This window comes from Leopardus geoffroyi, chromosome D2 (genome assembly GCF_018350155.1).
Source record: "Leopardus geoffroyi isolate Oge1 chromosome D2, O.geoffroyi_Oge1_pat1.0, whole genome shotgun sequence".
Classification (NCBI taxonomy): domain Eukaryota; kingdom Metazoa; phylum Chordata; class Mammalia; order Carnivora; family Felidae; genus Leopardus; species Leopardus geoffroyi.
Genome location: NC_059334.1, coordinates 85,911,434 through 85,936,966, shown reverse-complemented (window position 1 = coordinate 85,936,966; position 25,533 = coordinate 85,911,434).

The window sequence follows — 25,533 nt, the reverse complement described above, 5'->3', positions numbered from 1 at the left end:
TTGAGCCCCACATTGGGCTCACTGCTGTCAGTGCAGAGCCTGCTTCGGATCCCCCATTCCCTTTCTTTCTGCCCCTCCCCCGCTTGTGCAATCCCTCTCTCTCTCTCTCTCTCTCTCTCTCTCTCTCTCTGTCTCTCTCTCAAAAATAAATTTAAAAAAATTTTATAAAAAAGAAAAGGGAGGCTGTACTGAGTTAAGAAATTATTTCCTAATCATTTCCATTAATGGCAGAAAGACGTTATCTCCCCAACAACCACCCAGCTAGGCAGGAACTTCTCCCAGCCAATGGAAGCTCCCTGAGGGCCAGAGACACAACTAGTCACCCTCTGTCCTCAGCTCCTGTACCACCCAGAACACGGAAGGTGCCCAAGGTCGGCAAATGAACAGATGGCCCCATCTCAGACAGATCTTTTGTTTTTCTTCAATTTTTTTCAACATGGTAAGTGTACTCTTTAATCTCCATCCCACCCACCTGCCCTCTGGTAACCATTAGTTTGTTCTCTCTCTCTCTCTTTCCCTTTGCTTGTTTTTTTTCTTAAATGAGTGAAAATTTTCCTAAACGAGTGAAATTTTCACCCACCTATGAGTGAAATCATATGGTATCTGTCCTTCTCTGACTGACTTACTTCACTCAACATAATACCCTCTACATCCATCCATGGTGTTGCAAATGGCAAGATCTCATCCTTTTCGTGGCTGAGTAATATTCCACTGTGTGTGTGTGTGTGTGTGTTCTTTATCCATTCATGTATCGATGGACACTTGGGCTGCTTCCATAGTTTGGCTATTGTAAATAATGCTGCTGTAAATATAGGGCTAGAAAGGACATATTTCTTAAATAGTTCCCCTAAAATACATCCCCAGAGATTACTGATGCAAGGCTTGAACAGAATGAAAATCCAGGGGAATTCTGCATCCTCACCATAATATGCTCAGTGACTGGGAGGGGGTTTAACGTAAACATGATTTAAATTACTGCTCCTCAGTAAAACAGAGCACAGATGTTGGTCCTGTGACCCCATCACCCGCCCCTCAGCCTACCCTGGAGCGTGCCCACCCTGGTCTGCAAGGCTCGGTGTGACGGGAACGGAGTATCAGACGCAGCAGCTTTATAGCTTTAAGCTACCTCTGCCAAGAAACCAGTCACTTGACATTTCTAAAATTTATATCTAAATAATTATACATGGTAATTGAAAGCATTAGGAAGCACGCTATGTGCCAAACAGTTATTAAAAATAAAAAAGCATACAAACACAAACATTTTGCTGGTTAAAGAACTTCAAATTGCAGGTTGCAATCAGTCCTTCCAGGGCATATAGGCTGACACACTGATGTGCTGGAAAGGGTAGGGTGTGTGGGGATTCGAGAGGAGCAACATGGGGTGGGGGTGTCGTAGAGACGGGCGAGGAGGATACAGGACGCTCAGCTACTTGTGGCACAAGACGCGTCCCACAGTGCATGAGCTTCCTGAAGCTGCCATGACAACCTCCCATGGACTCATGGGCTTAACACAACAGAAATACATTCTCTCAAAGTTCTGGAGACCAGAAGTCCAAAATCAGCGTGTGTCTGGGCCGGTTCTCCTGGAGGCGCCGACAGAGCCCCTGAGCTGTGCCCCTCCTCCAGCTGGCGGGGGCTGCCGGCAACCTGTCATCACACGCTGCTGTCCTCTGTGTCCTCGAATCTTCTACTAAGGGTGCCAACCATGGCTTAGGGCACACCCGAGGCCATACCCTAATCCAGTATAACTTTATCTTAACTAATCACACCCGCAACGACCCTATTTCCAAATAAGTCACATTCTGAGGTTCTGGATGGACAGGAACTTTGGGGGGTTGAGGACACTCTTCAACCCAACCTGCTTCAACAGGCAGCAAGAGCTTCAAGGTCCAGCAGAGGAGCCAGAGCCACATGCTCTCCGCGCTAAGAGGACCATGACGGGTCCCACAAGGCAGCTTCACGGCTGCTCACAGGCTGTAGGGAGCTCAGGGAGCAGGCATCAGGATTCTCCCTCAGTCCTCGGAACCTTACTCCGTCCTTGTCCTTCCCTCTCAGAACAAGGCTGACATACCTGAGTGTTCTCCACCCACAGGATCGCTGATAGCTACGTTCTTCCAGGCAGGGTGGCTTCCTGGCGGTGAGTCTGTAAAATGGCCCTCATCCCAGAAGGCGCTGGTATGTGGCCAACACCACACCCTTCGGTCCGGGTCTCCCCACAGCAGTGTCTGATCTGAACTGTATGACCCTGAGCAGCCCCTACGATGAGGGGAGAGGCCACACCAGGTTCTCTGGAGGCCTCACAACAGGAGCAATGCTCAAAATAGACTTCAAGGAGAGAGGAGAACGTTCCAGAAGGATGAACTGCACGAATGTAGGTGGGGAAGTGCAGGGCACACACAGAAAACCCTGAAAGAGTCCCAGTGGCTAAAATACAGGTGTGCAGGGGGTAGAGACAGGATGCTGGGTTGACCCAGCTAGATGCTGAGGCTTTCTCAGACTTTCCCCTCCACAAGCTTTATTCCGTCTTGGGGGGGTGGGGGAGTCTGTAAGATTGTAGGCCTTCTCTCTTTCCCAAAAGGCCAGGCCCAGAGTGGAGAGCCTCCTGTTTGTTTCCCCAGTGCGGTGTCCTCAAACGCTCAAGCTTGTGAACCTTCTCCCAATCCTGCAGCCCCGGGCTGGCTTTCTGTGTGTGCCCAGGAGCCGTCTGCCAATGCCTGCTCCTGCCGTCCTCGGGATGACACGGGGAGCCAGCCACGGAGCGGGAGGGTTCGGGTGAGGCAGACAGAACGCGGAGCCGGTTGTGGTGTTTGTTCCCCGTGTCCTCGGGCCCGTGGGGGGTTCTGCAGGAGAGGTGCCCCAGCGGCCAGGGTGGGCTTCCTGGTCACCAGGACGACCCCTGAAGGAGTTAGGGGCACCCCTTTAGCAAGCTCCAACCCTGGGTGCTGGGTCACCAGCTTCTCCCAACCACCCCACCATGCCGTTCCCTTCGGTATTCTGGGCGGGGCGGGTCTACGCTGGGTAGAGCTCACACAGCCGGGGAAGCCGGTGCTCTCGCTTCCCTGTGGGAGAAACGGCAGGCCGAGAACCTCCTCTGGGCCTCCCTCCTATCCGCGGTGGTGGTGGCAGTCGTGATGCCCCGTGACTTGTGGACGCATCGCTCCAACCCTCTGCCTGCACGTCACCTCCCCTCCGTGTCTGTCTCCGTGTCTAAATATCTCCCTTTTGGGGGCTCCTGGGTGGCTCAGTCGGTTAGGTGTCCGACTTCGGCTCAGGTCACGATCTCGCGGTCTGTGAGTTCGAGCCCCACGTCAGGCTCTGTGCTAGCAGCTCGGAGCCCGGAGCCTGCTTCGGATTCTGTGTCTCCCTCTCTCTCTGCCCCTCCCCCACTTGTGCTCTGTCTCTCTCTGTCTCTCAAAAATAAATAAACGTAAAAAAACAAACAAACACAGGCAGCTCAAGGTGGATGGACTGTGAGGAGGCCGCCTGCCTCGTTGGGGGCGAGGGAAGCAGAGGGAAGCCACGGCTTCCACAGCTTAGGTGGAGCCGGCTTCGTGAAAGCTTTCACTTCTCAGATGGGCTGGGCATGGGGGCCTCCTGCCCGCCCTGGGGGTCTGCAACCCCTGCCCCTCCTGTACCAACTTGTTCAAACACATGCACCTGGAGGAGGCAGCTCAGACACCCCACCCCCACCAGCCTGGAAACCCCGGGACGCAGCTGTGCCCGGACCCTCAGTAGTCACAGGGAACACAAAGTGTGAATGACGGCATGTGGCCGTGACCAGCCCTGGGCACTGCTGGTTACCCATCTGCTCTGGGGGACCCATCGGAGCAGGTGTCAGGAGACACGACAGCACAGAACGTGTGTTAGTCCCCAGACGCCACAAATACTCACTGATGTGTAAGGACACGGATCCTCACATGTCTGGGATCAGAGTCCCCTCAGATGCAGAAGTTTCCAGGCCACACCTGCATCTCCTTTAGTTTAAAAACACATACCTAATAAATTATCTTCATCTTTAGAAATGGCATAAATGTCGTTAGAAACTAACCTGAGTTTACTGGCTTTATTTAACTCTTGACAGGTATAGAATACAACATTAAAAATGCAATTAACTTGGGCACTGGGGGAGAAAGAAACCCATCAGACGGATGTCTTGTGGGCGAGAGAAGGTATTTACAACTCATAAATCTTACAACTCTCATAGCCCACACCCAAAGAGAGGCCCATGGTACCTGATTAGCCCAAATCTCTCAACTCTTGGAGGCAAGTTACTCGTTAGCTGTTACCACTGATCACATGCAAACACAAAGATTCTCCTCGAGAAAAATCGTTTTCCAACAAAACATGGTAGGACTGGATGTCAAAGTTTTATGTGCCAAACTGACTGGGCCACAGTGTGCCCTGACTCTCGGTCAGACTCTTCTGGGTATATCTGTGAGGGTGCTTGTGGATGACATTAACATTTGAGTCCATAGCCCCAGTAAAGCGGAGTCCCCACCCTACTGTGGTGGGGCCCCTCTAATCAGGCGAAGGCCTGAGACAGCAGAAAGGCCTACCCATCCACAAGTAAGAGGACATTTTCTCCTGCCTGACAGCCTTGGGCTGGGACATTGGTTTTCCCCTGCCTCGAACTGAAACACTGGCTCTTCCTGGGTCTTGAGCCCGTCAGCTTCGGACTGGTATTTACTGGCATTGACACTGACTCTCCTGGGTCTCCAGCTCCGACAGGAGACCTTAGGACTTGTCGGCTTCCGTTATCATGTGACCCGATCCTGGTGGTTCTGGTTCTGTGCAGAACGCTGAGTGATCCACGGCCTTTGCACCATTATTCATTCAGTGAGTTAACAAATACTTACTGAGCACCATGGAGGACTGCTACTTTCAGATCTAACACTCATTATGCATTCTTCAAAAACGGCACCTCGGTTTTCTCTGGAGGCCAGCTCCTTGTTCTCAGTCTGTGTGGCTTGGCTGGGACTGACCCTCCCTCCCTTGTATGCCACAGTTCAGGGTAAGCATGTGACCCAGGCCTGGCAAATCCACACCGCCTATCTGGTGGCCTGGGCACGTGACCCAAGATCACCCAATCACAGAAAATCCCGGTACCCCAATTTTGGAACCATCGGAGGAGACCCTTCCTTCCCACCGGAATTTCGCCTGAATGCTGCCACTGCAGGACAACGGGGGCCAGGCCGGGGGAACCCAGCAAGAGCCAAGGCAACACAGACGGCAGCAGAGAGCACACGGAGAGGAGTCAGCAGAGGCCCTGACCCTCCGGCACTTTCCTTTCTATGTCCTCTTTGCCACCGAGAGAGGGGCGTCTGCCCCTTGCAACGCAGAGAACCCCACCTTTGTGCTGGGAGCTCAGAAATGTTTCACCGTGGGCCTTCAGTGGGCTGAATGGAGCTGACTTCGAAGGACAAGGCAAACGCACCTTCCATTCTGCACCAGGAGACACTGGAAGCCACCCCCGTCCCCTTCAAACAAGGAGGCCATGTGGGTGTCAGGTGGACGGCTCTTGGTCACAGAGCAGGACAGGAAGCAGCCCCCAGGCCCAGGTAGTGAGTGGGCTCCCTCAGAGTGAGGAGACGCCGAGGAGAGGAAGACCTATTGTCGGAGGAACATCTGGGATCTAGATAAAGAACAGGGTGGCGCTGACCACTGGATCGACTGAATTTTAAGAGAAAGTGGAAGCTATTTCATACCTGTTTATCCTAAAACACGTGTGTCCTGCATACCAGCTATGACCACCGCTCCCCATAGGCTCTTAGTCCGATCTTGTATTGTCCCCCATTTCACTGACGTAACACGATGTAAGAAATTGCTCCATCCAACACGAGCACCCGTGAAAATCAGAAGAGAGAAAATGAAGGCCCAGAGTAGGCTGAAATCCTCTTTACGCCTGCCTGATGTCTTCAAGGACACAAGCGTCTAACCCATACTTAATTTCACGGGTGTGTGACTAATACGGCCCCCTCCACCGGCTCAGACTACATAATGAGCTCACACACCTTTTAAAAGTCAAGTTAATAACTCCCTGTTTCCAAACTGTACCGTTAAGAACGCTTTCCTTCCTTCAGTTTGGGACCTTCCCTTCCCCAAACTTCAGTCCCCACACGGGCACACTCCACCTGCTACAAAGAAAGTCAGAAGCCCAGGAGGTCCTGGCTCACGGCCGTGGTTGCCCATGCAGCCACGTGACACAGCCACTGGCCCGATTCTTCCGCACCGATCCTGCCCTGCACAGGCCAACAAGCCAGGTCTCACCATGGCTCTCAAACAGTTTCTCCATGTTGGGGGAAGGACACCTCTCCCTCCGCATCAGGCTCAGTTCCAACCACTTTTACCACCACAGGCCAGTGGCCACTCCTTCGGGGACAGTTCTGTTAATTTACACACACACACACACACACGTTTTTACAGCAGCTCAAGGTGCCAGGTGGCTGGGTCAGAAGCCACACATCACCTCTGGACAAGAAAGATCCCCCTCCTAAGACCTTGGGGAAGGACTACTTTCTTGACACCCTAGTGGTGTGGCTGTTGGCTGATGTTCATCATTAGGACTGTATTACCATTGGCCAGAGATTGGGGGTAGGGGCAGGACCTGAACGGTACACAGGGGACCAGAAACAACCCTTCCCACACACAGACACACACACAGACAAGGGCTTCAAGACCTCCCGCATCACGTTCTTCCTGCCCCAGGGATGTTGGAATTGACTGCTGTACCCCCCCCCCATGGCCTCTAAAAGACAGTCACAAAAATAACAGCCTGATGTCAGTCCACTTCCCAGAGGCCAGAGTAACCAGCTTTGGTAGGGGTCACCTTGTTAACTAGCACTGTGCACTCAGATCTTCTCTGACACACAAAAGGCTCAGTACCAATCAGGGCTAATTGCAGGTTTCTGGGGTACCCTCCCGGCTCAGCTGTTTGGCAAAAACTGCATTTCATTACATTTTATACTAATCAGCTTCAAGAGCAGAGTGCAAAATTAACTTCAAATAATTTCATGCTCTCAAGTAACCTTTATTTCCTAAATTGGGGTGCTTTGCAGTAACTGTTTTATCCTACTGTATAATAACAGTGTTCTTTGCGTTAGGGTATAGCACTTCCGTAACAGCTGTTATCTTAATCAAATAGCAATGGTTCATCTTGATTCCAGCATTAAGTCAATAGCACATGCCATTTGTTACTTCATAAACTTCAATACCATAAGTGTTATCGGTTAAATAAGTGTTCTCTAAAGTGTGGTTTAATGAATCAGAACCAATTTAAAAGACGGTCTGGGTTGAAATACTGAAATCTGCCAAATTTAAGAGTTCTGTAAAACATCAAAATCCTCAGGTAACCAAATGTTGAACTGTACTTTGAGCATGCATCCTCTTCCAATGAGCCCTCACATAATGTGGTTTCACTGAAGATACAAGGGAGCGTGTGCATGTTGAGGACTCACCCACCACAACCCCGGCTCGTGCACCTGTATTTTCACTCTTTCCTGATACATCTTTAACGCATATTTGCCCAATGTCATCCCTTGAAAGCCAATATTGAAGCAAAGAAATACCACGTTTATCGTGCCTTAAAAATCACGTATGTAAACAGGACTGGAGGTTTCCATCAACTGTGAGCTCTGGGGGTTTCCATCAACTGTGAGCTCACTGTCAGACAAGAGAATAACACAGACATCAAAAAGGCCAAAGCAATCTTGAGCTACAATAATAGAGTCATAATATCAAGGAGGCAGGAGGTAATAGCCTTACCCTGTAATTGGAACTCGCCTGGAGTGTCATATTTAAATATGAGCCCCTCACTTGGAAAGAAAAAGAGAAAATAAGGGGAGAACAGCATACATAGTTTAGAGACTGAAGTGAGGCTCTGAGAGATAAGAGGAAGGTTGGTCACAGGACTTCGACGCATGTCACAGCATTGGTGTGGGGACTAATCAATAAAAACGACAAGCTGGGAGGAGCTCCCTGCACACAGAGCCGCTCTGGCATGGAACAAACCACTTTAACAGGTCAGCTACGTGTAGTTCCAAGTCCAAAAGTAATGGAAAGCTATAGAGAGGAGGCCTAGCAAGTGGTCTCCCTGTGTCTGCCTTAATAGGTCCGTATGTCACCAAAATATCCTCCAGGCAGAACCCAATGGTCTCCCTGAGATGAAGAGATAAAGCAGGAGACAACAAGAGGCTAGAGGTCACAGAGTGCTGGTGAGGACAGGGTTGCACACACTGAGAGCTCCAGAGACCCACAGAGGGCTCCCCTCAAGGAGCCAGCAGAGTACGGTCTGTGCATGCGTGTGAAAAAGCTACCCAAGGCCAGGAATGGGACGCCCCAAAGGATTAGAGGGAACAGCAATGGAGCTCACACAAAGCCTGAACAGGGCCTATGCCCAGCAGCCAGAGCAGGAAAGTTTTAAGTTACAGGGTATAGGGCAGAGAACTCAAAAGAGTTTTCTTTCAGTGGTGGAATAAATTAACCCTAGGTCTGCAACCACCTAAGAAACATAAAATCAAAATCTGACAGGATCAAATTGTTTCCATGGAACTTAGCCATGGAACCAAACAAAGCTAGAGAATATTTACAGGAACAGAAAAATACCCAGCACATGAGAAGGTAAAATTCACAGTGCCTGGCATTCAATCAAAGACTATCAGGCATATAAAGAAATAAGGAAATATTACCCGTAATGAGGAGAAAAAGCAATCCATCAGAACTGACCCAGCATTGACACAGAGGACAAAGTTAGTAGGAAAGGACATAAATAGTTGATATAACTGGTCTCTTTGTTCTGGAAGATAGAAGAGGCACTATGCATGTAAGAAAGACATTTAAAAAGACCCAAAATGAAGTTCTAGAAATGAAAACTATAAGGTGTGAGATCAAAATAAATATGATGGGTGGGGGGGCACCTGGGTGGCTCAGTCAGTTAAGCGTCAGACTTCAGGTATGATCTCATGGTCCGTGAGTTCGAGCCCCACATCAGGCTCTGTGCTGACAGCTCGGAGCCTGGAGCCTGCTTCAGATTCTGTGTCTCCCTCTTTCTCTGCCCCTCCCCCACTTGTGCTCTGTCTGTCTCTGTCATTCTCTCTCTCAAAAAATAAATAAACATTAAAAAAGATACTGTTACGGGGCGCCTGGGTGGCTCAGTCGGTTGGGTGTCCAACTTTGGCTCAGGTCATGATCTCACAGTTTGTGAATTCAAGCCCCGCATGGGGCTCTGCACTGACAGCTCAGAGCCTGGAGCCTGCTTTGGATTCTGTGTCTCCCTCTCTCTCTCTGACCCTCCCCTGCCCATGCTCTGTCTCTCCCTCTCTCTCTCTCTCAAAAATAAGTAAACATTAAAAAAAAATTCTAAGTAAAATTAAATATGATGGATGAAATTAATTGCAGATTAAACATCACAAAAGAAAAGATTACTGAGATTGAAGACATAGGTGAAATTAAACAGAGGGAAAATGGCTCAAAAAAATGAAGAGCATCAGGTGTGATGGGGCAACTTCAATGGCCAAATAAACCCACAATAAGAGCTCCCAGAAGAAAGCAGAGGTTGAGCCAAAATCTCCTAAATTTGATGAAAACAGAAATCCAAAACGAACAAAACGAAAGCACAATAAACAGGAAGAAAAACATACAAAGGCACATTATAGTCAAATTGTTCAATGAGAAAGAAAAAAATCTTAAAAGCAGCCAGAGAAAAGTGTTGCATTAGCTACAGAGGAAAAGAGATCAGGATAATGGTAAATGAGAACAGTTCCAGCTGAAGGACAGTGGTTCAACTTTAAATTTTTGAAAACCACTATCAACCTAGAATCCTAGAATCCTGTACTCCCTAAAAATAGCTTCAAAACCTAACGCGATTTTTTCAGACACATATATGCTGAAAACTATTATCATCAGCGAAACTACACTATGAGAAAGGAAGTCAAAAGGAAAATGAGGACAGATGGAAATCTGTATAGACACAAAAAATAAAGAGTACCAGAAATGGTAACTATATGAGGTAAATATGAAGACAGTTATTTAAATCACTTTAAAACAGAGTTGACTCTTTAAACCAAAACTAGTAACAATGCATTGTCTGGTTTATAACATCTGTAGAAGTAAAATGCATGGAAATAGAACAAGGAAGGGAGAGATGTATGTATATTATTTTAAGGCTCTTGCACTACATACACAGCCAGGTGATATCACTTGGAAGTAGACTGTGACCCATCAAAGATGTATAAACCATTACAACCATTACAATAACAATAAAAAAACTATAGCTAATACAAGATATAAAATGGAATCATAAAAACACAAATAATCCAAAAGAAAAAGAAGAAACATGAACAAATGACAAAAGAACAAATAGAAAACAAACAGCAAGACACACTTAAAAATAACAGTATCTGCATCTCATTAAATGTAAATGGGCCAAACACCTCAGTTAAAAGACAGAGATGGTCAGGATAGATTTTTATTTTTATTTATTTTAAACTTTATTTTTTCATAATCTCTACACTCAATGTGGGGCTGGCACTCATGACCCTGAGATCAAGAGTCACATGCTCTTCCAACCGAGCTAGTCAGGCACCCCTGTCAGGATAGATTTTCAAAAGCAAGACTAAATGATATGCTGCCTACAAGAAACCCATCTTAAATATAAAAACACAAATAGTTTAAAGGTAAAATGATGGGAAAAGACATATCATTCCAAGTTCACCAAAAGTAGAGCTAGATATGTTAATATCAAAGTAGGTTTCAAAGCAAAGAAAGTTAGCAAGGTCATTCCATAATGATGAAAACGTCAGCTCCTGAAAATATAAGATAAGAAGATACAAAAATCCTAAGTATTCTGATCTGATGGCAGAGCTGAAAGTGCATAAAGCAAAAACCAGCAGATTTGCAAGGAGAGTATAAACAAACCTATAATTCCAGTCAGAGATTTCAGTGCCTCTCTCTCACAGATTGACATAAAAAGTCAATCAAAAATCAGTAAAGATATGGGAGACCTGAACACCACCACCAAGCAAGTTCATCTAATTCACACTGATACAACAGCCCACCCAACAACAGCAGAATTCATATTTTTCTTAGGTCCACATGAAACATTCATTCAGACAGACTATAGCTGGGGCCATAAAACAAGTCTCAAAAAACTGAACAGGATTCATACGTACATCTAGTCTGCTCTCTGTCCAGAACAAAATTACCTTACAAATCAACAATAAAGATATCTTGAAAATCCTCAAGTATTTGACCACTAAACTGACCATTACTCTTGGCAGGTGGATTAATAGCCCCAGATGTCCAGACCCTAATCCCCAGAACCCGTGAACATGTGACCTACCGTGGCAGAAGGAACGATGCCGATGTGATCAAATTACCTTGTGAGTTAGGGAGTTTATCCTGGATTATGCCATGAGCCCGGTGTGGTCACTAGGGTCCAAGAGAAAAGGAACAGGATCAGAGTCAGTAGTAAGAGACATAACAATGGAACCAGTGAGTTAAAGGGATATACGGAAAGAGGCTCCAAGCCAAGGAGTGTAGGTGGCGTCTTCAAGCTGAAAAAGAGGCAAGGCTTTCCCCGCAGCCTCCTGAATGAATGCATAGCCCTGCCCACACCTCGATTTTAGGAGTTGTAACCCCCAGAGTCATAAGATAATTAACGGGTGTTGTTTTAAGTCACTACGTCTGTGGGAATTTGTTAAAGCTGCCATAGGAACCCCATACATACGACAAGCTTCCCAGTGGCAAGTTCCTCCCCAGCACAAAGCCCAAGACCTCTGCTGTAGGAGATACCCATGAACTTGTGGGTACCTCTCCACACTGGGTGGAGAGCTCTCCAGGAGACCCAGAAAATGAGTCACAATATCATGGTCATTTTCCTTTAATCCCAGTGGAAAACAAAATAGGCTATGCAGAAAACGAACTGTTTCTGAATTTTAATTTCTGTCCCCCTGAGGAAAAAAAAAAAAAAACAAACCCACACCAAAATGACCTAAGATGGCAGAGTAAGGGAGTCAGATCAGACCTGTATCTGAGCTCTGTTCTGGAAGACACTGCCGTCAGGCCAGTGTGGAGGACGAAGAAGCACGCGGTGAGGTGCAGGATAAGGGAGATTCCTCCAGTGCCGAAATGCTTCACAAAGACCCAGCTGGACTCTGAAAATCCACAAGGAAATGCACCGGGAAGAGTGGGGGGTGCTCGGCCAGAACGGCGGGGGCAACGGCGGGGGGAGGAGCCCAGAGCTCTCAGTTGCTGCTGGCAGGAATGCTAAGTGGTACAGCGGCCCTGGCAGCTTCCTAGTTCCGCGTGCACATGACACACGGTCCGCAATCCCACGTCCGCGACTGACCCACGTGTAATGAAGGCACAGGTTCACACCAAAACCTACACAGGGATAGTCATACCGCTCTTTCTGTAACAACCCAAAACTGAAAACAACCCCAACGTCCTCCACCAGGGGAGCGGATAAAAACTGCGTGCCATCCACACAGGAGGGGTCCACCTCTGCCCCAAGGCGCAGTGAACTCCTGAGCTGTTAACATCAAAAGCAAATGGAGACCAATAACACGATCAAATGGAGAGCTGCTGGAACATTCCCTGAGCAGGCGAAACCAGTTTACCCACACGAGCAACGAGTCATTTAGCTAACTTACTGTGCAAGACTACCTGGGCCTGAGTCGCGTCACGCTTACGCCTCTGCAGATCATAAGCAAAGAACGAACCATCTGCCAAGGCTGGCGGGAGGTAACCACTAACCGGTGCCCTCTCGTTCAGGCAAATTCAAACACGATGCGCCATCGCTGTGAAGAACGCAGCCCCTGCCTCCGCCCTGCGTGAGCTGCTCTCGAACCACCCCCCCCACCCCACCCCCCACACCGAGCCCCGTTCCGTGGTTTGATTTGAGCACTCCGCTTCGCCAGCTGTCTCCTTTTTTTGGTGTGCTCACAAGACATTTTTGGAATCACTACTTTGGGGACTCATTGGTTTGATTTTGGGTATTTTCATTTTTTAATGTTTATTTATTTTAGAGAGAGAGACAGAGTATGAGTGAGGGAGGAGCAGAGAGGGAGACACACAGAATCTGAAGCAGGCTCCAGGCTCTGACTGTTAGGACAGCACAGAGCCCGACACGGGGCTCGAACTCACGAACCACGAGATCATGACCTGAACAAAGTCAGACTCTCCGAATGAGCCACCCAGGCGCCCCTACTTTGGGTATTTCTGACAATGCTCACGACCTGCGTGAATCTGAGAGGCACCGAGCGGAGTGAACCCCAGACTCAGAAGGCACATCTTGTACCGTTGTGTCTCTGACACTCTCAAGAACTCTATGGGGACAGACAACAGATCAGGGGCTGCCATGGAGGCAGCAAGAGGGAGTCTGGGGGGTAAAAGAGCTGAGCTGTAAGCCGATTGTGCATCTGCTCATGTGTAACAACTTCTAAGACTCTACACCCCCAAAAAAGTCCATTTTGTACTCAAATCTTTAAAATAACTTTAAAACTAATTTTTAAGAGGAAATAGACAACTCTGAAAGACGAGGTCCCCTGCTGACGTTGCACCGAAGCCACATGGAGGGAGCGGGCCTCTGGGGCTGGGGCTGCAGTTTCGGGGACAGGGATTGCCTGCCTCCCACCATGGGACCCCTGCACAACAGGAACGCCTGGAAAGAGAAAGCCTGGGCGCCTCCCCCTTCATTGGTCACTAGCAACATCCAGGTCCCAAGGCAACCACCTGCTACCAGGTCTGAAGGAGAGGAGACATGCCTCACGACACCGCCCACGGGGTGCACTGGCCTGACACTCTGTTCCCTCTAGGGACATTCAGAGCAGACATATGTCCATCACAGCGGCACCTCGGTGGGCGCCCCCGTCTTCCTTCTGTTCCTGAAGGAAACTTGCTGGATGCAGCTCCGAGCGGACCAAACGTGTCTGCAAAGCTAAGGTCAGTGCCTGCCGGGCTGCCCTGAAGAGGGGCAGAGTCTGGCCCAGGTACCCACCCCTGCCCTAGACAGGCTCCGAGCCCCGCAGCCTGCAGCCCTCCTGCCCCTCTGCAGCCGTCGCCACACGCACCCTGGCTGAGGAGCCTTCCCCCTTTCTTTCATCTGGAAGACGCTCAGAGCACCTCAGTGTCAGTCAGGAGAAGCGTTGTAGGAGCAGGGCCTCCCTCTACCCACCCGCACCCAGGCACACTCTGATTTCTAACCCAGGCATTCAAAACACACCCCGCAGTGGAAAGTCACAGCAGCATAAACAGCACCTTCTACTCAACCTCTCGGGACCTCACTACTACTCCCGGGGGGCCCCAAGTCGTCACAGGGTCTTGAACGTGGAAGCGGCAGGCCGAAGAAAGCGAACCCTCCAGACAGCAGAGTGAGAAAGACCCAGTCCGACGCTGCTGGCTCGAAGATGGAGAAAGGGCCACGAGCCCAGGAATGTGGGCGCCTCGTAAAGAGGTTCTCCCCCAGGGCTCAGAAGGACCCAGCCCCCTGACCCCTTCGTGTTACCCACTCACCTCCAAAGCTGTAAGAGAATTGTGTGTCTTGTTTTAAGCCTCTGAACGTGTGATGGTTTGTTACAGCAGCTGCAGGAAACTCACACATTCACTTCACTGAGCGGCTGGAGGGCTGGGTACCACTCCTTCCATCTCTGGCGGCGGCTCCTGGATTTGGCTCTGGGCAACCGCCCTTCCATCATCTTCAATCCAGGCGTCAGGAGAGGCCAACATGAGCGTCAGAGTGGCCCCAGGGCCCCGGGGTGGTCAGATCACAACACATTTCCCCCTGGGCAGCGGTTGGTTCAGGAAGGGCCATGCGGACTTCTTCTGCAAGGAGCTCAGCTGGCGGGTGTGCATGGGGACTCAGGGTGGCTGTTTCCGTCCGCAGGTGGGAGGGTCTGCTGAGAACGAGGACAACGTGGAGGAAGACAGTGGAGTCAGGGGACAGGTTCTAGATGGCATCATTCCAATGCCTGGATGGGGCCACGCCAGTTACATGTGCCAGCCGTCCCCCCAGGAGCTTGAGTTAGTAGGTGTTGAGTCAGTAGGTGTCTGTGATCGCAATAAAGAGGAGTGTAGCCGCCCACTTCTATGGCTTTTGTGCAAGGGCTCCTTCGAGCTGCACTCTGCCTGCCCACCCTTTAGAACTCAGCTAAAACTCCACCCCCCAGGACACCCCTCTGATCCCCAGACGGTGCTGTTTCCCCTGACGTTCCCAGAGCACGAGGCTCGTTCACTGGACGAGAACACCCTTCACCAGGCTTCGGCTGCGGTCAGGTTCGCACGTCTATCCGCCCTCATGTAACCTGCCCTTGGACCGTGCCTTGTGCACCTTTCACCTCCTGCCCCACCACCAGCAGCTGGCCTTGGCTCACAGGGGCAAAAATGTCTACTAAATGCAACTCTGGTAGAAGGAAACAGAATGATGATGCACCAGGACAGCTGGGGGCTCCTGACAAATCAGCCGAGACTGGCCCCCCTTTCTGCCCTGGGCTGCTGTTCTCAAGGACAGAGCGAATGAAGCCTGCGGCGCCATGGGGTCTGCGGAGAACAGCATTCCATCATCACTGCCAAACTGCGGACATTGAAATTCTGATCCCCGAGGCACAGCGTGGAAGCCTCACTTGGCACAATACCGTGTGCGCATCAAACAATTACGAGGAACACACGGGGTGCTTTAAATGCTGCGGAAACGGCAGCACGGACACCCTCCTAAACAAGGCAAAGGCACTGTTCCCCACCTGCCAGGAAGCTACAGGGATCCGAACACGAACCGGCCATTTGCTGTCCTTCCAGGACACCGCAGGCCTCGCACATCCCGCAACATGCGTGCAGGGCCCAGGGCCCAGGGCGCAAGACCCCTGCTCCGCTCCTGGACACGGACTCTGCAACGGCACCTCCTCTCTCCCTCCTGAACCCGACAGCCGCGGCAAACTTAAGATGCCCAAACCGAACCCGGGATTCCTCGCCAAGCTGCTTTCCACCAGGCCTCGTGGCAAAGACAGGCCCCTCCATTCATCCAGTGGGTGGGGCAGCCCTGGAAACCCTGGTCTCAGGCTCCTCTGTGCCTCCTCCCAGCCGTGAACCTTTTATCAAGCGTGGTCTTCCCTGCCTCCAACCCCGTGTGTGTCCACCTGCTGCTTCCCCCTCCAGCCACACCAAGCCCCAGCCGGCAGCGTCCCAACCGCCTCTCGGGTCGTCCCAACGCCTGCGCTAACCAGGCCTTCCCACCGCACCCCCAAACCCCCTAACAGAATGACCCCAGCATGGGCCGCCTGCCTGGGTCACCACGTTCCCGCCATACGGTGCCTTTGTCTAGTGCACAAGCAAGGTCAGGGTCTCCACCCAAACCAGTCAGGAGAGGACGGTTCACTCTCAAAACAGGCGGATCTCAAGTCCCGATGGCTTTACGGACATGGTTTGCGTCTCACTCGTAAACTCGGCGAGGACCAGGCACCCCTCGCCAGCTGAACCCACGTTCTCCGAGGCCGTGGAGGCTGGGAAGAGACACGAGCGAGCGGGACTGCAGCCAAGGGCTTCAGCTGGGGAGCGACAGACATCGTGTTTCCTCACAGTCCCAACAGAGACACCGCCTCTCCGGGAGTCTAAATTACGACAGGAACGGGAGGTTGTAGATCACGTAGCCAGGGGGCCCACGAGGGGGTGACTTTGAACACAGAGCTGAGCTCTGAGAAGGAGACAGCCGAGCGAGAGTGTGGAGGACCAGCCGTGCTCAGGGGCCCCGAGACCCTCAGTCCTGGGGCAGAAGCAGGTCCCCTCAGGCAGATGTCCCCTCACTGGGACAACACCTCGTGTCCTCACGGACCCCCAGACTAAAGTCATGCCTTCCCCAAACCACTTACTGAGTGGCCCTGTGTCCCCAAGCCAGAGAGAGTTCTAGGCACTGAGATTCTAAGAAAGTGCTACTGCTTTGCTGTTACACAATCATTTTAGAAGCTGAGTTGGCTATAAATCCAACATTTTAGAAACAGGCATATTTTTGCTGATGACTCAGCAACTACACTTTCAGAAAATGATCAAGGCCACGCCCAAGCATTTAGCTATGGGGAAATTAATTGATGCTTCACTTTTAATGGAAACTGTCCCAAAACAGGAGGATGCTGAGGGTCTGTCTGAGAACATCTATTAAATAGAATATTCTTCAGGCATTAGAGATAATATTCTGGGAGACCTTTTGTGCACGGAAAGCTATTCACAATTTGTGATCGAGCAAGTTAATGCATTCAATTTAAAGTCAGAGAACATCTGATTCAGAGTATCACAATACCAGATAAAGAAGCAAGAGCCAGCAACGTGCCATTCCAAGAAGCCCACTTAAATATGAAGGCAGAAATAGGGTAAAAATACCGAGATGGAAAAAGACGGGCCGTACGAACGCTAATTGAACGGAAGCGGGAATGAATGTATTTGTAGCAAAGCAGACTTTAGAACAAGGAGTCTCGCCAGGGATGAAGGACATTACACAAAGATACGAGGTCAATTACTCAAGAGATATGATCCTGAATGTGGATGCAACTAATAAAAGAACTGCAAAATATGTGAAGCGAAAGCTGATTGGATTGAAAAGAAAAATAGATAAATCTGTAATTATAGTTGGAAACTAGAACACTTTTCTCTTTGTAATCAATGGAACGAGTAAACAGAAAATCAGTAAGATACAGAAGAATGGAACGGCAATCCCTACCAGCCTGGTTTAATTAACACAGAACAGTTCACCCAATAACAGCAGAACATATATTCCTTTCAAGGGCACAGAAACAGTCACCAAAAGATAGACCATATTCTGGCCCGTAAAATGAACTTCAACACCTCAAAATATTTAAAATGTCCCCCAATTTGGAAACTGAAAGGCGTGCTTCTCAACAACCTAGGGGTCAAAGAGGAAGGCATAAAGGGCATGAGAATTATTTTCCATTGAATGAAAATAAAAACACAAGGTACAAAAATATAAACTTCAGGGGTGCCTGGGTGGCTCGGTTGGTCAAGTGTCCGACTCTTGGTTTTGGCTCAGGTCTTGATCTCACAGTTCATGAGTCTGAGCCCCGTGTCAGGCTCTGTGCTGACAGTATGGAGCCTGCTTGGGATTCTCTCTCTCTCTCTCTCTCTCTCTCTCTGCCCCTCCCCTGCTTGTGCACTCTCTCTCAAAATAAATAAACTTTAAAATACATACATATAAACTTTTATATTATATTCAATATACTTAAGATAATGATGTGATTGGAGTAAATCTATCAGTTTGCTAGCTATTTGCTTTTCGTCTCCTCTGTTCTTTCTGTTTCTCTCTTTTTCTATTTCTGGACTGAGTGTTCTTTATAATTTCATTTTATCTCTACAACTGGCTTATTAGTTATACTTTTTAAATTGCTTCGAGGATTGTTGTGCCTTAAGAAGACTCAGTGACTAGGAATCCAGATTTGCCAGAAGAGAAGGTGGAAGTAACTGTTCACTTATGACAAAACCCTCTATTCTGGGGGGCGAATCCACAAGGGATTCCAAGCTCTAACCACCTCCACCGATGTGTGTGGCAGGGTCCAATTTGCACGTAAAATTGCCAACCAGCTTTGCAGCCTGGTGGCGGCATATTCGTATCGACAAAGGGGCCCTGCCACAGTGAGGTTTCCAGGGCTGGCCACAGCCCGTCCACCTCGCCCGGCCCTCCATGTGGCAGCCTCGCACGGCGGGCTGGACCGGACCCAGGGGAAGCGGGTCCACGTGAAAGGTCTCCCTTCTGCCCCCCTCTGCTGCCTCTGCCTCGAGCACAACGGGAAACACCTAGCTGCTCCATTTCTGCCCAAAAGGCAGCAGGGCATCCGCCATCACTCTCCCAGGGAGGGCAATGGGTTCTGCTTTGTTGCACAGCAGAATCTTCAAGGATGAATCGGGCTAGTTCTCTCCATTTCCAATGTCAGTGAGCAGAGCTCAGACTTGCATAATAATGCTCATGTGGTCTGAGTATTCAAAAGGGGAACACAATTCTCAAAGACAAGGAAAAAGATAATTTCCCAACTTCCAATTAATCAACAAAGGCAGGTTCTTTCTTCTTTGTTGCTGGGATCGCTGAGCAATCATGAAGCTCTACAGAGCAGCTAAAAATAAATATCTTTCCCTTAACAATAGAGGGAACGGAGCATCGATAACGCACCAACACAGTCTCATTAAGAACATGATCCACTGCTGTGCAAATCTAAGGGGATGAGTGGACTCCTCAAAAGCTCTGCTTCTCAATTATACACCCACCCATCCATCCAGTATTCTGATAAAACTCCAACCCCAAGATTTTCCAACAACGGTGCCATCCACGCATCCCAGAATGCAACCCTCCAGGTTCTGCCCAAATGTTCTTGCAAGTGTCTGGAGCTGACTTGAGTCCTCTCCCTGCTCTGTGGGGCTCGGCAGCAGCCATGAGGCGACTCAGGGTCTTGTGTCCCCAGCCCAAGGTGAGAACCCATGTCCAGAGCAGATGATAGGGCCAGGTGCCGGTCACGGGCAGGCACCAGGCCCGTCAGGTGCCCTCTCTGGAATGTTACTGGTAACCAGATGGCAAAGCCCTGACTCTACCCCGCTGCAGGCCTGACACCGCCCACCTTGGATCCTCAGGGCCGCCGGAGTGTGGTTCCCCTGCCCCGGATAGTTCCATCGTACTCGTGGCGTCAGCCGCACTGTGCTCCTAATAAACTCTCCTCTTGCTTACCTTCACTTGAATTTGTTCCCATCTTTCTATAAAACAGCATTGTTACCTGACGATAGGTGGGAGGTAACAGACCCTCGGGGAAACAAGGAACATTTTCACCAGGGTACCTAGCTGAGCCAGCTGGCAGACAGCAGAAAAACTCCTTCCTCTTCTGGAAGGAGATGCCGGAGCGCTCGGGGCCTGTATCAGGACGGCTCCCCAGGCTGGCACCACCAGGTGGGAGGCTCTGGGCCCAGAGGCACCTACCGCAAAGGACTATGGTGACAGGAAGTGGGGACCTGCTAGCCAGGTTGAAGGAAGGTCACTCCAGACCCCTCAACGCTCACCCTGAGAAACGGTCCGTGACCAGGCTGGGAAAATCTCTCGTTTCCGCTACCCGTGGCTAGCACAGCTCAGAATGAGACCCGGAGTTTGCTTGCGCCGCTAAATTCCAGCAGCTTTTAATCGGCTCCCTCACCTAATTCAGTGAAAGGGTGGGTGGGCTGGAAAGAGTGGTGCTGTGATTCAGGGGCTTGGGAGGGCACAGCCGGATGCTCCAGATCTGTGTCCTGATGTCCTCATCCACGAGGGCCCTCTGGTTGCCAGCAACACAAATCAATCTGGAAAATCCAAGCCATAGGAGAATTCCTTAGGAGATGATGAAAGAAGCTCACAGAATCGAAGAAAAGGCCAAGGAACCAGGCTCAGAAAGGACCGAAACGCAGGCAGCTCCACAGGATCTCAGGGACTTCATATAACCTGTGCTCCCGCCAGGGTTGGGCCACTCCAGGCACTTGTTCAGGGGCCAGTCTATGGAGTAACGCTGATGGCCGTGCTGCAGCGGGCTGGGCCGCCTCTGGCCAGGTCCCACCAGACTTTGTCCAAAGGGGTTGGTGGATTCCTCAAAAAGGAATACAGCGAAACCTTGGTTTGCGAGCATAATTTGTCCTGGAAACACGCTTGTAATCTAAAGCACTTGGAATCAAAGCAAATTTCCCCATAAGAAATAATGGAAACTTAGATGATTCGTTCCACAACCCAAAAATATTCATATAAAAATGATTACAATACTGTGATATGATACAAAATAATAAAGAAAATACAGAAGATAAAGAAAAATAAATTAACCTGCACTACCCTTGAAAACCATGGTGATTGGTGTGAGGGAGACAAGGGAGGAGGGTCATTGTGTAGGACGACTTTCACTATCACCACCGGAATCACTGCTGTCCATCGGCTCGATGGAATCTTTCCCTGCATGGGGGCCACTGTATACGCTCACACAGATGTTGACTACAGTACAGTATTAATAAATTCTTGTCATGTAGTGTATTTCATGTAACTGGCAATTAGACAGCAGACGAAAGGGTCTATATCTGCAGGCAGCTTGACCTAGAATGAAGCAAAGCATTCCTAAGCTCACTCTGGTCTGGAAAAGCAAAGGACTGACCGGAGGTGCTTTGAAGTGACAAAAAGATACACTAACGCCAGTTGTGGGCACCTTCCAATGTTCCGAAAAAGCACTCATTTCTGTCAAACCCCACGGCCTGAGACTGAGCATCCGAGCAGGGAAGACGATCACCCACAATCCCGTACAGAGAGAGAGAGAGAAGAGAGAGAGGAGAACCATTGGCTCAGTTGTGATCATGTGATGTTCAGGGTCACGTACTTTTCATATTGTAAGACATCACTCATTTACCAAGTTAAAATTTATTAGAAATGTTTGCCCATCTTGCGGACACTCGCACAACAAGTTCCTTGCAAAGGAGGGCGGAGTGGACATCCAGCGAATGGTCAGCAATCAGCAGGCCTGCTACCAGGGCTCCCACCCCAACTGGGAATCGGGGCCTGGGTTCGAGGGCTCTCAGTAGGAAATGGCTGGAGTTCACAGTCTTGCCTTCTGCGTGTGAAAGTTCAGTGCGCCCTGGAGGCTGCCGTCCAAGGCCCAAGGCCACGTTTAAGCAAAAGGATACAATAATCACACAGGGGCACAACTGAGGTGTCCTGCAAAGGCACTTCTCTGGTGCTCACACACCTCGTGTATTTTATTAGTCTCCACAATCCAACGCTGTGCTAATGAAGCATCAGTATTCCAGATCCAATGTCTGACGCTGGGAAGATGCCTTCCAGTTTTCAATTAAAAGCTGATTTTCCATGTTCAGTTCCACGTTACCATTACCTCTTTAATTAATTTAGCATCTCTCAACCAGCAGTTGCTAAATTGCCCAAGCGGAGAAGGGAAACCAAACCACGGAGCTCCCAGCCCAAGGTGAGGGCCCCCTGGAGCCGGGAGAAAGCTGGCGATTTGAATAAGAAAGCACTTATCTGACAACACTCAGCTTAAACAGCAATTAGTCAGGGAGGAAAGACACAGCCCTTTCGGAGGGCCAGTTGGCAGGCCCTAGGCCAGCACTGGGGAGGGTCTGCTGAGGCTTGTGCCTCACTCTTAAACAGGAAGCCTTAATTAGTTCCTGAGGGAATCCGACCCCTGCCTTTTGCGGTTTGGGGAAGTTTCCCGCGACCTTCTTATTTGCTTTCCTAGGGGTTTTGTTTTTGCTCTGTTTTTGTTCTTTTTCTTGTTTAGAACAACAGCTCTCCAAGGCCCTTCCTTCCAAGGCGTGGTCCGTGGGCCCTCGGGCATTGATGCAGGCTTGGGGCCTGGGTCCAGGTCCCAGTGTCCTGGGGCTCAGGGAGTGATCAGGACAAGAGTCCCAGGACATCTACATACCAAAGGATCTCCATTTGGGGGCCTCCTGGCAAGTCCCCGCACCACCCCACCCACCCCATCAAATAGAATCCGATGCTTTAGACACTCTGCATTCATTAAAACAAAACAATAAAAGGCCTGTCTTAGCAAGGATCAGCCTGGACCCCCACAAGCAACCCTGAGGAGGGAGCATTAAGGCGGGCTGAGGGCAAAGCCCGACCGAGCTCACAGCCCTGCGTCCCGAGGTGGGATCTGTGGACTCTCCTGGGCTCCCCGGCTGCCCGAGAACAAAGCAAAGGGAAAAAACCCAGGGTAACTGATGGAGGTCACAGTCCTGCAGGACAGGCGTCTCCCTCAGTGTACATGTCTCGGTAAATGACAAGAAAAAGGCAATCTTGTCAACAGCCTAACCTCCAGACCCCTGTAGACTCAGTTTCCTGGAGCCCCAACATCGCGCTCCCCTCCAGAGTGATGTGGGAACAAAGGCCAGAAGGAGATGGCAGGTAACGTTAAGTTTCCTTCTAACCTGCAGCCCTTGGGCAAATACTTGAGACCAGCAAAGTTTCTCCAGGAACTCCCTACTGTCTTTATGTTAATGCTTTGCTAGAGGGAAAAACAACTTTGGCAGCAGCAAGGGCCCAGGCATCTGAGAGTCCTCTTTAGCACATGAAAGTCCTTCCGGGGCCTCGCCTTTTGACTTCACCTCCCCAACTCCATAGTACTTACTCAGTCACTCTGCACAACCCCAGGGCAGATCTTTCTGCCCACCCCCCACCCCCCACCCCCCACCCCCGCCCCGGTCCTGTCCCCACACTTTAATAAAATTACTTTTGTGCACCCAAGAAGACATCTCAAGAATTCTTTCTTGGCCTTTGGCTCCAGACCACCCACCCACACACACACTGCTCCAAAACCGCATCAATACCATTCGATAAAGAGTCCACTTGGGTCACCAGACTCTCACCGAAAGTCAGGGAAGCCTGGGCAGCTGGGTGCCCTGGGTGTCGGTTATGACACAGCCTTTGAATGTGGAATTCAGGCTGTCGGAGACGTCTTGGCTAGCCTTTAGCAACATCTGGAAGAGGCCCCGGGGCAGGTGCACATGGGCAGGTGCACGTGCTCTCTGGAAGGATCAGGGGCTGCCAACTGGCCCCAGAGCAGAGCAGACCCATGTCAGCCATCTGGGACAGCCTGGGGCAAGGGGTTCCATGCCTAGGCCTGGACACCAGGGTCGCCCCCACCAGGTCGCCCTGGGTGAAGCTCCTCCCTATGGGGCAAGGGGGAACCTAGCGCCCATGCCGCTGCCCTGCAGATGCCCAGGGGTTCTCCACCTGGCTGCACATTAGAATCACCTAGTCCAGACTCCAGATGCGGAGTCCCATCCCCAGAGGTTCTGATTTATCGGGTTTGTGGTAGGTGCACACCCGGGGCATTCTAGAAGCTTTTCAGGTGACTCCAGTTCACAGCCTCTGCTGAGAAGCCCTGGCAGGATAAGCCTGACTGCCTCCCACCCTCACCTGGGCAGGTGCAGCTTGTCTGCAAGGCCTCCTCCAGCAGCCTGGTCCCCCCACCAGAAAGTTAGTCCTGCATCAGGCTACAAGGACCCCTGCTGCGCAGAGCTGCCTGTGAATAGAAGACCCTACCCCCACCCCCACCCCATCACCCCCCAGGCAGCAGACAGACAAAGCTGCCAAATCTCTTTACCTCTGCCAGGAGGTGAACAGGTACCAGACCCACTGGTTAATATGACCAGACTTCTCTGCCTTCAACTCCAATGCCTCCCTCCCTCAGGGGTCCCTCAGGGACCAAGTCTGCTCTGCTGCATGGTATTGTGTCATTGTGCTGTGCTGTACTAAGTGTCTGTGACCTCTTAATAATACACACACACAGGGGTGCCCCCGTGGCTCAGGTGGTGAGGCATCTGACTTCGGCTCAGGTCATGATCTTGTGGTTCATGAGTTCGAGCCCCACGTCGGGCTCTGTGCTGACGGCTCAGAGCCCGGAGCCTGCTTCGGACTCTGTGTCTCCTCCTCTCTCTGCCCCTCCCCTGCTCACGCTCTGTCTCTCTCTCTGTCTCAAAAATAAATAAAGAGGGGCATCTGGCTGGCTCAGTTGGTTAAGCGTCCGACTTCCGCTCAGGTCCTGATCTCGCAGTCTGTGAGTTCGAGCCCCGCGTGGGCTCTGACAGCTCAGAGCCCGGAGCCCGCTTCGGATTCTGTGTCTCCCGGTCTCTCTGCCCCTCCCCCACTCACGCTCTGTCTCTCCTCTCTCTCTCTCTCAAAAATAAATAAATGTTTAAAAAATTAACAATACATACGATAAAATGCAAAAATAATTTTAACAGACTCAAGGAATTCCACAGTATGACAGGACACAAAACCACATATCATTACCTTATTTATTTTGCCCTGAGCTTCCTACTAGCTCGTGAAAAGGGACATGTTGGTCTACTTGTTTGTTTTTAGCAGGAGAAAGCACCCAGCTCCTCCGGGCAGCAAGGATTCTCCTGGCTTTGGGCATTGCTTGCTTTGCTGCCATGGAGTTTCCTCTGGGAGCAATGATGTGGGAAACGAAGCTCCCCCACCCAAAAAAAAATTGAATTTCCTCACAACTTACAGCCCATTGACAAGTCCTTGCTCTAGGAACTCAACTGCCTGCATGTTGACGCTTTGCTCAGGGTAAAAGGCAATCATAGCTTAACATTATTCCAACCTCCAGGATCCTGTAAGTCTCCTCTAACATATAAAAATTCCTTTGGAAACTTCTTTTATCTCCCCAGATAGATGTTGGCAATCATCTTCCAAGCATGTGGCCCCATGATGTACATCTGAAGAGTCTCATGACAGAGTTTTTACTAGACTGTAATAAATGACTGTTCCCTAACAGCAGCCAGCCCCTCGAGGTCCTGGAGACCTCGCTTCCAAAATTCCTTAAAGACTTCTGCTGTCCCTAATGCCCCCTCAACCTGAAGGTCTATAATCCGTCAGCTGTCACAACCCCAGTGCAGCTCTTTCTGCCCACAGGTCCTGTCCCTGTGCTTTAATAAAACTTCCTTTTTGCACCGAGGACGTCTCAAGGATTCTTTCTTGGCCGTCAGCTCTAACCCCCACATTTCCTACTTCATTAGGACCATCCCAGCAGGTGC